This window comes from Chamaea fasciata, unplaced genomic scaffold (genome assembly GCF_029207755.1).
Source record: "Chamaea fasciata isolate MVZ Bird 193981 ecotype frontalis unplaced genomic scaffold, bChaFas1.0.hap1 SCAF_3, whole genome shotgun sequence".
NCBI classification, from domain to species: Eukaryota; Metazoa; Chordata; class Aves; order Passeriformes; family Sylviidae; genus Chamaea; species Chamaea fasciata.
The window spans coordinates 72,497,647-72,516,229 of NW_027094088.1; the positions used below are offsets into that span (position 1 = coordinate 72,497,647).

General features: G+C 34.5%; 1 protein-coding gene across 5 annotated transcripts in view; it reads right to left on the reverse strand.

Moving 5' to 3' along the window:
* GRIK2 (glutamate ionotropic receptor kainate type subunit 2) overlaps positions 1-18,583 on the reverse strand; it is a 365,936-nt gene that overhangs the window by 222,122 nt on the left and 125,231 nt on the right. The window lies entirely within an intron of this gene.

Below are 18,583 nucleotides of genomic sequence, written 5' to 3' on the forward strand. Positions count from 1 at the left end.
ACAGGAGTCAGGAGAAAAGAAAATTATCAAAACAAGAACCTGAACTGCTAGCAGAAGAATATACTATAAGCATTCAAAGTTGCCTGATTTTTTTTTTCTGTTCTCAATTGGTTGGAACTGATACACAAAAATGCTATTTAAAAGAAAAATTAAGTATCTGTACTCCCAACACTTTAGAACAAGTCCATTTCCCTTAATATTAATGGAGAGTAAGCAGCCTCATTTAGGATTACCTTAAAACAGACAAATCTTCTAGCATTATCATGAAACTATGACACTCCTCTTCGAAGAACATATTACTCTAATTCAATTAAAGCCATATCCCAGACTAATAGTTTCTAATCAGACTAGACAGTCTCCCAAGTAATATATCAAGTTTACATATGATGTTGTGAATCATTTCAGCACTGTAGAACATTCTCACATGAATTTGTTCTCATATTTCTATACTGAACCCCTTTTCAAGAACAGCAAGGGACAAAAGTAGCTTCACACTGCTGCGCCATTTTTGCAATCAAAACCTCTCCAGAACAAAACTTATTATGTTTGTTGAAGTGACTTTGAAATTAATTTCATTGTATGAAACTTTACAGTGATTCATGATGTTCAAGTTTTCTGTACAAGTAACGAGTATTTTTAATATATCAAATGTTAAAGGGAAGACTGACTGTTCTTTCTTGAGAGCAAAATGTTCTTTCAAAGCATTCTGTACCCAAAAGGGCAGAGTCCCTAATATGCATGTTTTATGCATATTCTCAAGTGTTACACCAATCACCTTTGTTGCACAGTTGGGGGTGGGATGGACAGTTAAGCCATCAAAGAACTTTGAAATGGGATAGAAAAAAGGAGAAAAGGGGTGTTGCTTTTCTCTGCAGCAAGTTTAAATTACAAAATTTTGATTAAAAAATGTAAGAACCTACAAACTGACAAGTCCCTTGATCTATACCCATTGCTTTCACCAATACAATACAGTTTTGGTCTTTTGCTATAGGTCCAAGACTTGTGACAGAATGGCAAGAAGTGTTTTCTTGCTACAGGAGTTTTTGAAGTAAATGTTTTCCAATACCCTAATGAAATAAACATACAGTTTAATTCATTTGAGAATCACAGAATATTCTGAGTTGGAAGGAACCGCAAAGACCATCAAGTCCAGCTCTTAACTGAATGGCCCATACAGGGGTTGAACCCATAACCTTGGTGCTATTGGCTCCATGCCCTACTTCAGTTGGTAGAACCCAAGAATTCCAAAACTTCCTAGCTTTGTTCTGTTCTAAAGCATTACCCAAGAACATCAGTCCGAAAAGGTCCTAATTGGGCTGTTCAAGAATTAAAAAAATATATTGTAATTTTCATAAATCTTATCATTATTGGACTACCTCTGTGAAAGCAAAAATCACACTAAAATTTGAAATAGAATATTTACAGATGCAGGAGCTAGAGCAAGAAAAGGCTGGCAAGGAGAATGCTATGATGGTGTCTGCCTTCTGGGTTACCCATGCATCTGATAGAGAAGTGATGTGCAAAAAAGTACTGCATTGGAAGGCAGTACAAAAGGTAGAAAACTACCAAAGGAACCTGAGTGTGAGAATATGGGGAAGAAAACCTGTAGATGCACATCTCTTCAATGCACTGACTGGACCTCAGTGCTGGGGCAGTACAGATGTGCAGGCAAGCACATGAAGAAGTATTTATGCCTTCAATAACTGTCAATTACAAATAGTAACCAGTGAGATTTCTCAAAATATATTTTAAGATAAATTAAATCTGAGACATAAGTAAATTCCAGGGTTTTCAAAGCTATGTTTTTTCTCCTGTCCTCATCAATTTGAAATAAAAAGCAACTTTAAACTTTTAATGTGGAATATTCTTCATAGTTTCTACATGTAGCAGAATATTTAATTTTAGTAATAGTTACAGTGAGTTCATATTTCCATTTTTAAGATTTTAACATAAATTTCACCATGTTTCCAGCCACCAGCGTTTGTAAAGTTGAGATGGATTAAGGCAGGGAAAAAAACGTGCTCCAGTCTACTAAATGACTCACTTCAGTGGTCCACTTGGCCACCCACTATAAGGAATAAATTCTTTACTGGCAGATATTCAGCAGCTTCCAGCTTGCTGGGCTCTCAACAGGATGATTCTGGGGAAAAAAAAAACCCTCACTTGCAAGGGAGAGGAGACATGTGACTCTGTGGAGAGTGCACGGTGTGGGGTGCTACTGTGAAGGTGTGTCACAGGTGGAAAGTACCACTGCCACAGTTACCCTACAGCTCCTTGCTGCAGAGAAACACCTCACAGAACAAAAAAAAAAAAAAAAGAAAAAAAAAAAAATCAGACAGTGCTGAGCATACCTTACTCTGGTACTTTTTATTTCTAAAATGTAAGATGTTAAGGAGAAGGATTTCCCCATTCAGGCATTAGTGGGAACTGAGAGCAAGTAAATAGTTTCTAGTTCTGGATCACACTTCAAAAGCTAGCTCTTTTGAATACTAATTAAAGGCTAGAGGTTTCCTTCTACACTGTATCTACCATTTGGGATGTAGTATTTGTGGTTTTAAAAGTGTGCAAAGAATAAATTAGTTTTACTGAAAAGTAAAACCCACCAAAAGAATTTCCTGAGGAACAGAATAATTCATCTAAAAACAAACAAACAAACAAAATCATCACCATTCACAAACAAAACTTTCTAGATTAAATATTGAACAGTGGGTGATTATTTGTAACCAAATTAAAAATTAAGCACTGGAAAGATATAAACCAAAAGAACAAGGTCCTGCATGTAAACTGTAGCGCTCGAGTTCATCTATGGACAATAACTGCTTCCCAACTCCTAGCTGCCACTGATCTTCTCTTCCCCTGAACACCCTAACATCCTGACTTCTGCAGGACTAGTTTCTGCAGTAGCAATGGCCAAAAAAGATCCAGGGGATCAGAACCTTACACAGTTGAGGACTAATCAGGCAATGCACATAGGATATAAATAAATTGTGCCCCTATCCTTATAGTAACAATGTGTTTGGAGTTCAATTTTTCACAGCTATCAGATATCATAAGTAAAAGGCTTTTCACAGTAAAACCAATGTCTTGGAGTAACAAAAAATGAGTTCTACTTTGTTTAGTCTCTTTAACATTTACTCCTGAATACATCAAGTAAAGTCAGACAAATCAATTGTTTGCTTTCATTTTCAGATCTTATCAAAATTTGCTCTATTATTTCACTTTCTCCATTTCCATGATTGAGATTTCTTAATACTCAAAGATCATTTGTTCCTACTATGTGCAGTTTGTCTGGACTCAATTTCTACCCTTCTATCCTTTGTGCATATTGGGGTTTTTTAGGTCAAACAAACATATTTACAGATTGACTAAAATTCTTGAGCTACTGTTAATACCATAGTAAGTTTCATTGCTGTTGTCTGATAATAGAGGAAATGTCATAAGAAGCTGGCTATGCCGGATAAAAGTCACAAGCTGTCATATACTGAAAAAGAAAAGTTTCTGAAACAGCAAGGGGAAGTTTCAAAGGGACATGCATGCAGTTTATCAGAAGATAAGGTACCAGAACCTCCAATGAAGGGAGAAATGTAATTCAAGAGTTACAAGGACTATGAAGCTAAGAAAAAAACAAGCCCTTTTGTTCACCATGATTTTGAGGAGATCTAGAATATTTTTAATTGAGCATTAGTCCAGTACAATTTTAAAATAATTGATTTAAAATATAATATGAATTGCAGGCCTCGGATGAAAAGGTGACCTCTTATTTTATTAGGATTTTAATACAACCATTTGTGTGTATAAGACCCTAAAAAAACATCTATTTTACAGGAGTTGAGAAATAATAGCTGCATTTTGGGAATGTACTTCCTGCATTTTCTTTCACAAGGGACACCTTTTTCCTGTCCCCTTAAACTCTCAATTCCTTCTTTTAGCAGCCCCTGTGATAGAGCCCTACCTCTGAATGGCTGGGAAGAGTGCGGTGTGAGTAACTCTTTTCAGAAGCTGCCATCAATTCATCGTTAAGGAGAATCCTGAAGGAGCAGTTTGTGAGCTCTCCAGCTGGCATCTTCCTCCAAAGAGATCAATCACATTACCTCCTCGACATGTTCAACTTCAACCAGTCCAGGAAGCAAGAGCCCCAAGTTTGTTTTAAAACCTGTCTCCAGCTCAGCAGTCTTGTGGGCCATTGCTACGCCACCTGGCCTGCTCATCAAACTATTTATCATTTCCATTAATGCTGCCTTTGTGCTGCACAGGAAGAATGCAAGCAAGTGCACTTTGCAATAGGCTGAACACATCGACCTTTTTCTGTAAGAAAACACTAATGCTCTTTTAAAGGCTACTCCTTATCTTCACCACATCAAAAATTTCAGAACTAGTAATATACTGCTTTGCAGAGCCACTAGAAAACAGTCCTTTTATTTTTAAGAAGTTGTTTCTTCTCACACCTCTCTGTACTCTTCTCCTTCCCTGACAGTCCCCTGCCCACTTTGTTGGTTATATCTCAGAAAAATCTCATTTTGTCAAAGCCCAATGTCTTTGAAAGGGGTATGGGTAGAAGAGAAGAGAATGCTGGTTTATTGGCATTGATAGAATGTTTCGCATCAACTGGAACAGTTAATTGCTGTAAAATGACTCACAGAGATTACCCATGAACTCTAAAGTTTAGTTTTATCATCTTCAACTGAAAACAAAATCATTTCTAGTGAAAGGATTAAAAAGAAATTGCACTAGCTAGTACTGGCTCTCAAACAGTGGGCTGTTCTGTGTTCTTTGTGCTGCTATATCTAATACAGCAACACCATTAAGAAAAGCACAGAAGAAATAGAAACAAAGGAAAAAGACAGCTTGATGGACTTTTCATATTTATTCATATTAAGCTTTTTTTACTGCATTAAGATCATTTCACTCAATTCCAGCAGTGTAAAGCGTCCTTAAAATGATCATCACTAATATTTAATCCCATTTAGATACAGTAGCAATGGTGTCTTTAATGGAAAAGGTTCTAAGATATGAAGTCTGGAAAAAAAAGTCTTTTCACTGTAAACATAATTAATGCAGCTTCTTATTAGTAGCCTTAGAGTCCAACATTTTAGCAGGATTTTTCAATCTTGTATTTTAAGGATTGAAGACCAATCAGAATAGTACACGTGTATGCATGTACATATTTTACAAATAATAAAGTATTAGAGTCTGATGTAATTTGAAACTTGCAACATTTAAAATGTGCTATGATTAGGGGCAGTGACATGAAGAATAGTTCAAGAATATCTAGTATTATGTGGACTTATTTTGCTGTTAAACGTGACTTCTACAAGGTAAACGATAGTACTGTATCAGTAAAAAGAAAGAGATGTGTCTGGTAACTGACTTCAAAAGAATTTTTGACAAAGAAAATTCTATTTAACAAACCCTTTGTCAAAAATATAGCTGTTCTGTTTCAAATGTCTTTAGCCGAAAATTCAAAAATTAGATTCATGAGGGCAAGCCAATACACAGGACTCATCCATTATAATAGTAATATTTGCTCAAATGAATTTTGGAGGTGTATTCGTATGACATGATTTCTTACTGGGGGAAAAAGTGCAGGTGTATAAAGTAAGCACAATGTCCAGATATCTATACCTATGTCTCTATCTCCTTCTCAAACCATACAGTGCAACTATTCACCAAAGTCTTCCTCAGGGATACTAAAGAACCCCTGTTTATAAATTGGAACAATCTTAGATTGTATTGACATGATCTATCATATATTAAGAAGTTCATTTCAAGTTGCACATTTCCCATATGTGGCCTTTTGGCTATACAAACACATTTAAAGAATTTACACTGCAGCAGTTTATGCTTTAGGAAAAAAAAACATTTGATCATTAGTTGGGATTCCTGAGGAGAAGGGAAGTAAAGGGTGGGGGTTTTAGATAATATAATTCCTTTGAGCATAACACTATCTAAAAGTTTAATCACCCTGAAAAGCCAGTTCTGGACCACTGAGTATGAGAGGGCAAATAAAAGTTACATTATATCCTACTGAAAATATTTTCAAAAACTATCTCTTGGATGGTAGCAGTGTCAGTAATCAGAGAAAATGTTTCAGTCTGACTTTCTGACTTTAGTTTTTTTTCTGACTTTTTTTTCCTAGACTGTGCAATAGAATAGAATCATAGAAACATTATCCAAGATCATAGAGCCCAACCTTTGACCAGCGACCACCATGCCAACTCAAACAGAGCACCAAGTGCAAAGCAATTTCTTTGAAAACTTCCAGGAATGGTGACTCCACCACCTCCCTGGGCAGCCTGTTCCAGTTCTCAGTATGTGAGAAAAACTCTCCCTTCTAAACCAAACAAAAAAAAAGGCAGAGCTATATTTTTACTTATACGTCTGTGCATGTATGTATATACATTTGAAATACAAACCTCATCATTGTGAAAAATTTATAAGTGTCTAGACTAGGCCAGAAAAATAAAAACAACCCTAAAATCCCAATCCCCCTTTCTTTTAGTCTAAAAAAATTGTAATTTTTAAACAATTACCTAGTACAGAAAAGCAGAAGTTTTTAAAATTATATTCATGACTAATATCGAAGTTGGGATTACTAAAATACCATATATAGAACAGATTAGCTATAGGGTTAAAAAAAAATCACTGAACAAGAAAACCATGGACCCAGGTTTAACTCCATAGACAGTCAAGATTTCTATTCTGATACTGTACGTATCACTTAATTTTTCTGTCTTACCATCAGAATGTTAAATCCATTGTACTGCTGTTTCAGCATAACCAGCTGTAACTGAAGAGCAAGGCAATAATCAGCTTTATTGTTTTCCTTAAATATGCTAAGCAAGCACATCAGAGCATGGGTGCAAACGTCTTTTATAGTTACAAATAGCCAATCCCAATTCAGCTTATTTCCAGTAACAATTCTTTTCTAATAAAGGCTATGCAGTACTGCAGTGGAAAAAGCCCACTACCCCATCCCACATAGTTCCACAAGAGAGAATCAATGTGCTACTAAAGTTCATAAAAGACCTTCAGTTCATGGAACAGTTTTGATCTTGAAGATCACCATACTAAGATGAAAACTTTTTTCATGCCACCTGAGTACTTATCAGATGCAACATTCAGCAGCTAGAGAAAAAATAAAAAACTCAGAGTCCTGCCATCCTTTCCTCACCTTGGCATCTAATGGGTGAAAATGTAAGAAAAAATAACATAATTGAAGGAAATGCTGAAAATTAAGACAACATTATGCCTTATTAATAAAGATTTGACATATTTTTCTAGTCTCCAGTTACATTTGACACTTATATATGTCAAATGCTCTATTATGATATGCCTTATTTGAAATGTTATTGCTATTCTGTTTTCTAACCATGCTTTTTTGAACATTTTCATAAAGTTTTATCATTAATTCAGTATTATGATGGTGACAGCAATAAGAATTAACAGTCCTGGGCATTTCAAAATAATTATCATAATTGTATGAAATATGGTCTCTTGAGTGGCTGATCTATGAGCAGTGCAGTTTAATGAAGGTGAAGAGTGAAAAAAAATAACTATACAACAGTAAAAGGATAAAAGATTTTGTCAAAGATGTCAGAATCAATGATAAAGGAAGCAGAAGAACAAGTTAGTAATACCTAGACATACAACAGAATTACTACTATTGTATCAAAGTATACATAGGTAAATAAACAACATTGTCTACTCTAAATCAAAATGGACTTTGCTTGAAAAGATGCATAAATGAACTTCTTCAGATGGAATTTATACCAGCTCAGCACATTTATTCTTGGAAACAAAAGCAGTTTCATTTTTGCTTAAAAAAAAAAAAAAAAAAAGGAATTGGTATGATTGCAAGAGAGAAGAAAACTCTGTAATTGAAGCTGAAATGAATTAAGGCAGTAATATTTGAACTGAGAGTGACGCAGAGCAATTCACAAAGGGACTGATGACACAACTATATTTCAGAGTGTTCTCCCAACTAGAGGACAAAATATGCAATACTAATATAAGAGTAAATCTGTACTTCAGTTTGGATAAATCTTAAGTGTATGCCCCATACAAGAATGCAAAACTGTTCTTGTCTGTTTTCCTCTTTTCATTTTTCACTTAGTTTTCCTACCCCATATTTCTGTATCTGGACATGATAATAAAAATTCCAGTCTTTATAAAAGAAACAAGTCTTTTGATCAGAAGTTCCCTAGGCAATTTTCTGTAAGATTTTAATTCTTAGGTTTTTTCAAACCCACAAAAGCAAAACAACTTACAGCACTATTTGGAATATGTTCATTGTTATAACTTAAGGAAATATTACCTCCATCTCTGTTCCTTGGGCCTATAGAAAAACATTATAAAGTACCTTATGGATTTTTAAAATTTATTTATTTTAAATTCATAGATTTGCTTTTGTAATACTGAGTCTTGTTGCAGTAAGTCCAAATTCAATTATTGGCCGAAATATGGGTGAGACCTGTAGTAACATGCTTTCCAGAAAGATGAGCTAGAATCATGCATTTTGTTAATTTGTTAACATTTACTTTGCTTTCAAAAATATAATTAAAATCTATTTAATTAGATTAATTAAAATTATCCTCAAAGAGCAATTACAGGCCCATTTACCAGAAAAGAATAACAGAATTCAACTCTTTTTCTTCAGACAACTAACTAAAGTAAAAGCTAACATCTGCATAAAGACAAAAAGTGTTTGAAAGTGAAATTTTAACTTCACAACATCCTCCATACTACTGATATATTCATAAAACACTAGAAAAATATTTCTGAACTTTACAGAATAAATGTGCAATAACTGACTCAGCAAAGGAATGCACCAACCAATGACATTCAAAAACCACAATTAGGTTTAGCACAGAATTACTAATTGAATCTTCACTTGAAACTACTGTGCACGGCACATGAAACACTCTGTATTTAAAAGACACTATGGAATACGTAATCATTCAGGATAATATTTCTTCATTGTCCAAATTATTAGTGCTATTAATTATTATAATTTTATCAAATTTTAATTTATTAAAGAAGTCTTAAAAGTCTATTGTCTTCAATAAAAATATTCAATAAAAGTGTTACAAAGGCTGTAGCCTCTCTGAACTGGTGACTGAAATGATGTGGAACAGAACTACATGCCATTCTAGCATATATGCATGGGAAACTTCAAGTCTGCTTTTTTCACATCGGCAAATATAATCTTCCTTTAGATGCTCATTTCGTCCATTCCAGAAAAGCAACACAGAATAACTATTAATTTATAATTAATTAGAAATTAAATTAGAAGTGAACCAGCCTAGTTCCATTTAACATTCTGTACTAAGCTATACCACCCCAAACTTTGACGTTATTTGTCCACAAATTCATTTATTTGCAGTAAAGGTACCCACCTAGCCCTTCACAAGCAACCAGTAGTCTGAATTCTGCATCTGCTTCATAGAACCAGAATAAATGCTAGCTAAAACTGCACAAGTCAAAACATTATAAATATACAAAAGTACACACAGATGCAGTTTTCATCTATACATAATATAAATATAAATCAAATTTGAGAAATCAGTATCAATGACAGTGGAGTAACTTAATATTCATTTATAGTTTAATGGTTCTGCACATACGACAGAGACATCAGTCAGCCCCAGTGGTAGTTAACAGTCCTGATAGAGACCTTTGAACGTCACCCTTACCTATCTTTTCTTTTTCTGTTCTGTTCTGTTCTGTCTAGGAAGATCATTATGAAAACACTGATGTTGAAAAAATGAAAGTATAAAAGTTAATAATAATTAAAAAAAAAAATACACCACCCAGAAAAAACACCAACCAACCACCAAACTTGTGAGGTGGATTTTCCATAGCCTTTCAAGGACACCTGCTATTTTATTTTAACCTGAATGTTCCCACCTGAATCCTTTCTCCTATAGTTTTAAACATGTGTCTAACTATTCTCTAACATGAAGCATAGTTTATTTGTTTCCTTTTGCGAGACTTTTTTGATCATTTCCCCTACAGAAAAATAATGCTCTTAGAGTCTTCTTCTCCCAGGTCATATTTTCCTTTACCTCTGATATCAAGAACCCTCATCTTTCTTGAGATATGCTTCAAAGAGCAACGTAATAAAATGTGACTTTTTTTTTAATGCAGATGAAAATTTTAATTACCTAGGAATTTCTTACACATGGAATTTCAGATCTGACATCTGAGTTCAGTCTTATGTTTTCTTTCTCATATTGCCATTGTTGGCTTATCGACAATGTGACCAAGCCTTATGCTTGAGAGAGAACTATTACAATGCTTTTACACTAGACTATTGTAACTTCTCAGATTGTCACCTGCATGTGTAATTTATATGCTCTTCACACAAAAAAAATTAACCTTACAAGTCCATATTTTCAGTAAACTGTAACCAATCTATCTATGTTTATTACTCTTTGTTTGCATCCATTTGACACTAGCATAAAGTACCAATGGTTCTAATTTGCATATATGAATGTCAACTTGAATATTTTGGCTTTCTTAATTCAGTATGTATTACATCAACTGTTTTTTTTTTCCTTCCCCACAAGGCACACTGACCTGGCAAAGAAGGAAGTTTTACATTATTTGCTTTTGATAAAGGAAACCTCACAGTTTCAGCAAACATAACACTTCAAGACATTTTTAGTGCTTACAAGTAAACGGGGCTCTTTTTCCCAGAAATTCAGTTAACTGTTCTATTTAAAACAACAACAAACAGAACAAAAAAACCAAACAAACAAAAAAAACAACCTAACCCAACCCAACCAACCAACCAAATAAAATGACAAAAAACCAAACAAAACAAAGCAAAACAGAAAAACCCAAACCAACAATAACAAAAACAAACCAAAACCAACAAAACAAAACCCAACTAACTAATTTATACCACAACTTCACTTTATTCTACACAATTTCAAGCAGGTTCCAAGTTAGGAAGGAAGTTGTTTGGAATAGGTAGATGATTTAGATGTAAATTAAACAAAAGGAACCAGGATAAGTGTACTTCAAAATTTGGACAAATATCAAAGTTGGGATGAACCTGAGCTTGCCTACTTTACCCAAACTTCTCAAATTTTGTCTACCATCCATATGTTGTCAAAGGTAATTATTAATCGAAGACCACCACATTTTAAAGTTTTTCAGAACTCTATTGCTCTAGTGATTTGAAAACTTAGGTTCCTTGATAATTTTTTCTTCTTTTTAACCAAGTTGGATATAATTTACTTTTCATTTTAGAATCCAACTAATTCTGTTGGGAGAAATTAAAGTTTTAAAAATATTCACTTAATCATCAGGGAATCATAGAATACTCTCTTGGAAGGGACCCACAAGGATCATTCAAGTCTAACTCTTGACCCTGCATGGGACAACCATAAAAATCTCCCCACTTTTTTGAATTCTGTTTAGTACATTTTTCTCCTTTGAACTTTCTTAATTATAAACCAATATTTCTCATTCTCAAGCATTGAGTCAGTCTCAGAAATATCACAAGTCTTTTCAGTACTGAAGAAGTCAACATGTATTACTTCTTTCTGAGATTGTTTTAACAGCTGTGTCCTTCTATACTTCCTTTCCCAATGAACACCTAGTTTGAGATATTTGTTGATATTAAAACATTGCCTGTGGTCAATTTTGTTAGATGATTCTAGAAGGATGGGAAAAAGCCTTGTCTGCTTAATTTTAATGGCTTAGTGATTGTTTTGAATCTTTGTCCACAGCATTGTAAATAGCAATAATACTCCTTTGTGCATTTTTACATCTGCTCCCAGCAGATGTTTCCTACTTTACTGTGACTGAGCACCCCAAATTATCTTGGAGAAATTTCATCTTATTTCTGCCTGTCATCTATTCTTGAACAAACTTCGCCTTTCAAAAATATCAATGTTTCAAAACTGAAATATATTCTACTTCACGCCTGCCACATCAGTTTATAAACTTCTGTTATAGGTCACCAAAATTTAAGTCTTGTCTTATAAATTGGGATGAAATGCACTGTTATTACACCAGTTTCAAACCTTAAAATACAGCATTCTCAACTCTTATTCCTTCTCTCTTAGAATAGACTACTATTTTATTGAGATGTTGCTTAATTCATTTATCTAGAAGCAGAATGAACCAGGCCTTTTTGGACCAACCCATCTCTTTGTCATCTCAGTTGCCAGTTCTCTCAAGTATCTTAAACACTTTTTCTCATCTTTACAGTGCACTATGTATATTCTCCTTAAAGAGAAACTTTGACCCTAGCCAAAATTTACTTTGAATCACTTAGAAGCTTTTTCTCCTTAATCCTTTAGCAACATTTTCCACCTGTGGTCATCCCACATCCATGTCACCCACAAGATATTTATTCCCCTTGGTTTAAAATTATATAAACTGCAAAAGTGGCTGTCCTTCAGCACTCATAGTACAGGGTAAAATGAAAAAACCCAACCATAACAAACCACAAGATGTAAGATATCTGGAAGTCAGATAATATTTCTTATTTAGAAAAATAGAATTGAATAATTCAGTTGGAAGGGACATACAGCAATCATCTTGTCCAAATACCTGACCATTTCAGGCCTGAACAAGTAAAAGTAAATTGAAGCCGTTGTCCAAATGCCTCACAAATGCAGACAGGCACCTACACCCATCAATTTGGGGTATCAACCACCTCTCTAGGAAGTCTGTTATAGTGTTTGACCAGCCTCTTAATAAATAAATAGGTAAATATTTCCTAATTTCAAGTCTGAACCTCCCCTGACAAGACTTTGAGCCATTCCCACATGTTCTGTCACTGGATATCAGGAAGAAGAGAGTAGCACCTCTCTCTCTGCTTCTCCTCCTCAGGAGGCTGCAGAGAGCAATGAGGCCACCCTTCAATCTCTTTTCCTCCAAACTACACATGCCCAAAGTCCTGATAGGACATCATGCCTTCCAGCCCTTTCACCACCTTTGTTGGCCCACTCAGGACACATGGAAGTACCTTAATAATATATTTTTTAATTTTAGGGGCCAGAACTGCTCACACAATCAAGGTGAGGCCAAAATAACACTAAATACTGTGGGAATTAGATAATGGGAATTTTAATACTGGTCCTAAGAGAGAAATTGTCATTTTATTACAAATCAATGCGACCTGCATACCAGAGTGAATATATCAACAAAATGACATCTTTCAACTTCCCCCATTTCAAATAAGGTACAGGATTCAGAAGTAAAGACCAACACACAACATTTTTATTTCTGAAGTAATTTTTCAGCATTTACTTTGGCTTCTGTTCATAGATGTAACAGATTTTTGGTGTTTTTACTCATTCACTCAAGACCAAAACAAGAGTTAATTAAGAAAAATTATCCAGAACCCTGTTTATATCAACTTGTTCTGTTGATATATAAAAGTATCAATATATTGATATCTATACAAGTGCCACTATAATTTAAAATCCTATCATCTAACTATTCATGCATTTTTTTCCTTTTTTTAATTTTCTGAGAGTCACAAACTTATTTACAGGTTTTTAGTCTGTTTTCTTTAGCACAGTGATTAGAGTATGTACTTGAAATTAAGTTACTCTTTTGAAACCAGTTAAATCCATTAGGACATGCAGCTGATGAACATATTGTCATTTTTCCACTTTTCTTTCTTAAAGACAATTGACTGTTGCAAATCAGTAAATCTGAAGGCATTTAATTAGTGTCCAGGGACAGTTTAGTGGAATTTAATTAACAAAGAGACCATAAATTACTTTAAGGGGGAGAAAAAAGTAACTAGCCTCTCATCACATCCTGCTAAGTGGTTTGGTTTGTTGTGTTGTTTTGGTTTTTTTGCGGGGGAGTGATTGCTGCCATTTTGTTTGTTTCTGTATTTGCTTTTTAACATGAAATTTTAGTTAAAAGGAATATGCTTTTCCATTTAAAATTATCAAAGGAAGCAATATTTATCTTTTTAGCAACAAAAATGTTTTAGAGCCCCATTACAGCTTTTTGTCTGTAAAATAGATTGGGCTATATTAAAAAAAAAGTCTTGAGAGATAGAAAAACAATTAAATTAAATCATAGAAAGAAGCAGAAAGTAGCTAATGTTTAATGGAAAAAAAATTTAAATCATGAAACTGAAAGCAAGAGTATTAAAACAGAGATCCACAAAAAAAAAAAAGGGCTGACACATTTCTAGATCCCTGAAAGAAAAAACTCATCTATTTAGTGCCATAATACCTACTCCATAAAATACTACTAGGGCAGAGGCTTTATTATAATATTAAAACCTTTGCCCCTTCTGTGTTCATTTTTATTTCTATTACCATACCCCCACTGTAAAACAGTGCATCTCTTCTTACGAGTCAAGGTAGAATTAACCTTTCTAGTTTATTCATCTATTTCATCTTACTTGTACAGTCTTGAGTCTTCCTTATTACACTGTACCCAACCAGATCTTTACTCACTCCCCTGTTACTGATCATGTCCCTCTAGAAGTCTCTCTGTACCTTTCAGCATGGCACAATCTCTAGTTTCTCTTGTGCCAAGCAATCTTGCATTCCACATGACGGACTCCTGAACATGAGACAGGTCTGAACAACACAGGTCTGAGGCTCAGTCTGACATGAGGAGCAATGGTTGGACTGCACAGATTTATCTTCCCGGACTAAGTCGCTTCTGCATCATAAAGCATGGATTAGGGGTCTAGTCACCACCCAAAGTGCATAAAAAAATTTATGCCTTTTCTCAAATTAGGAATAAGATATACAGCTGTTCTTTCTCTGAGAATATAGGAAGAATGCCTCTATGAGGAAGACAACCAACTTATGGCTGTTCTTAGCAATCTCTTAGATTACTACAAAGGGAGACTGGGATTCCAAATTTTCTCTCTTATTTCAAATTGGGCTCTAAACAAGCACTGACTTCCCCTGTACCACCTTCATACCACCCAATCTCAAATCAAATTGGGTCCAGACCAAACACAAATATCTATTTTATGCATCTCATAGAATCATAAAATAGTTGGGGTTGGAAGGAACCTTAAATATCATCTAGTTACAACCCCATCCTTAGAGGCAGGGACACCTCATATTAATTTTTGGAAGGCAGCTAATCTGTGGATTGAAAGGCACAGAAGAACGGTGTGGAAGACTGCACCTACTCTTACACAGATCAATTACATAAATGGTTTTTCTTCATACACGGTAGAAACATGGGGGTTTGAATAGAGTTGGACATAATGGTGCTGTCCAGGGGCATCTGAACTGTGCACTTGGAGTATTGGCCTCTAGCATACCTCTGGGAGTGACACTAGAGTTAACAGGGGCTTTTACCGGCTGCAGAATGTCAAATAACCGTGCAGCTTTTACCATTTGTTTTTACTCTAGAAGATACATCCCACACTGAGGAGATGAAGACCATGGACACAATTTATTTTTTCTAGCTCGAAACAAGATAAGATGTGTCTCCTTTATTATCACAAAATTTTAACAATTCCTTAGAAAATTCGTACAACTGAGCCCTAATATTTAAGGACATAGACACATTTTTAGAAATATAAATAGTAAATAGATACACGAAATCATTTTTCCCTCAGAGCCAACCTACAATCTTGCAGGACTTTGACATATTGGAAAGCCCTCATAATTTATTGGAGAAGTATCCAGACCTAGTTTATGCATGCTTTTACCTTTTCTTCCTCTTTATAATAAAAGTATCAACTCTCTTTGTATCCATGTTTACAACAATAATAAAAATACATAAAACAAATATGAATCTCCCAAAAATATTATTTTTATCAATTAAAAACAGCTGTTACTGCTATACCAACATATTGTTTTCTTGACCAGGATGCCCTTTGGGGAATTGTCCATTCCAATAAAGGAAATCCATAGCTCTAAAATCATCATTAAAAAGGCATACATTATCATCCTAAACAAGCATTCAATAAAGGAGTGTAAAATGTGGGTGATTAAAAGAGAAACAAAGGAGAAAGGAATTAAGAATTAAATCCATCCTACATTAAGGAATCACAGATCAAATGGAAGAAACAGACATAAACAGTAACAAATATTTAGTCTTCATTGCCTTCTTTTTAATGATTTGAAATTAAGTCTTAAATGGCACAAGCCATACAACACAATTTCTAAATCTTAGTTGAACCATTATATTCAGCTCCAGTCTCACAACTCACAAGTGAATATTTGTCTTATCCTATGACAGGAGAGAACCTCTTCCTAAGGTCAAGCAACTACTTCCTTTCAAAAGGCTCCTCTCCCCCTACCTCAAAACCCACCAGTTGGCTTTTGAGGTCCAGCAGATATAAAATCTGCTTCTTTAAGACTGATAGTTTCTCATAGCTAAGAGTTGTTCCTGTATGTACTTCAAAGGCAAGAGATGCTGTGGATTTCCCAGCTGTGTCATTTGCTTTTGGAATCTTGGAATTATGCATAGGAGGCGGTACCAACAAAGAGAAGTTGACAGTCTTTAAAAAGTTGAATTTAGAATCACTTAAAGAAAACACCGAGAAAGAAAAAAGAGAGAGAAGATAACCTTCTTAAAACTGATTAATTTTTTCTCCAGACAGAAATTGATTTCAAGGGAAAAACAAAAATGATGTTGTAGATGAGATTACTGTTTCGCCACAGGAACAATGAGTATTATAACATTAAGGGCCTGGCCACTCCAGAAAGAAATATCATTTCTAAGAGATTATATCCTGAAATAATTCTTTATGCTGTTCAAATAGACTAAATAACTCAATCTATTAATTCATTGAGAAATTTATTTTAAAATTATTCTGAAAGAGTTTATCTTTGAGGTTTTTTTCTCTCAGAAATACTAACAGTAATAACAAGTAGAACAAGTAGATCACAGTATATACAAGAAAACCTTTTTCATTTTCATTTATTTTCTATTTATGTCTGGGCTTCAAAACATGCTTTATTGAGATCAGGTCTGTCAAGGCTGTCAAGAACATATCGCTGGATATAGAGAGATCATTAAACATGAAATATTTTTTTGGTTAACTTTTTTTTGGACAGAAGAGAATTAATTTAAATTATTGAGCAAGGCAGTTTCAAAGTATTAAAACATGTATTTTCCAAATGAATTGACTATTTTAAGAGGTAACCTGTTCTTGAAAAAATAGCTAGGCTGCCAATGATTTTAATCAAGGTGAAATATTTCCAATTTACACAAACCTAAATCAATAATTCTGCCACCACAACTCACATCTTTCTATCATCATATGGTTAAAATTTGAGGCTTCAGCTTCCTTCGTATTTCAGAACAAAAATACAAAAAAATTAGAAAGAAAAAGAGAGGAAAAAAAGTAACAAGCTGCATATTGCTTGCCTTAAGTCTATAAAGCTAAAGTTTGATTTCAAAGCTTAAATCAAAAAATTTGATTACCTGTGACTTTTGGTAACAAGCCAAAAAACTTGTAGTGAGGCAGCCTCTAAACATCACTGCCTTCCATTTTTTTAAAAGGCATAAAGAAAAATATCAGTTGTAAAGACTTTTATGCACTGTCTTCTCTGCTCTCTCCTCACCTTTTGGTAGCTATACATGCGTCTTATCTGAGCTTGAATAGCAAGTAGGTGTTCTGTCCTGCTGTAGTAACTGCTGTTTATCCAGCAGAGTTAGTCTTTCCTACAGGTAACCTTACGTTGTTTCTTGATCTCATTTTTTTTTTTATTTTCAGATTTGGATAGAGAGTAGCACCATGTAATGAGCACATCAACAGTCTTCCAGTTCAATGAACCACGAGAAGAATTTAAGGCTCACTATGCTCTTTTCCTGACAAAGATGGATCAACCAGCATGGAAGAAGTTAGCTGCATTTCCAATAAGATTTAATGTATCTTCTTTGGCCAGGTACTTCCTTGTATCTTCCATTACAGTGATATTTTCCTCTTAACCAAGGTCTTATTTATGACCACCACTAGACCTCAAATGAAATGTAAGTTTTACAGCATTTTTCAAAGGTGCCACTCTCAAGAGGAACTTGAAAAGTTAAACAAATTTCAGTGACCAAAAAACGTAATAACCTATATAAAGGTAATAACCTAGTACATTTCTGCTGAGAAGTCAGGAGTTCACTTTTAACTCTTGTAATTCATCTGCAAAACAAGCCTCCGAACTTCTTTTTGTTCCAATTACAAAGAGCTGAGACCAGGGCTCCTTCTTAACTTCTATCTGAAAAAAAAGACACTAAAATTCCAAACAAATATAGCATCTGCCTTCGAACTCAACCAACACCAGAAGAAGCACCAGAATTTAGGCTTTCTACCTCACTGGGCACACTAGTGTATCTTTCAAGTTACCATATTTTTCTTCCAAGTTTAAGTTTTAAGTAAAATCAAAAGACATTACTGTTAGCAACTCTTAAGACACTGCAGAAAACACAGACAGAGTGTGACCAATTTATTGACAGCTGTGAGCTCAAATACACAGAATTCAGCAACTGAAGCATACCCATGAGAATACTTATGCTAATAGGTCCACATTATTCGTTATACACTGCCTCACCACTAAAATTCTTGCAAATTGTTAAAGATTTCGTAAATTGTGAAATATGACTAATGATACCCTTCCTCCCTCTC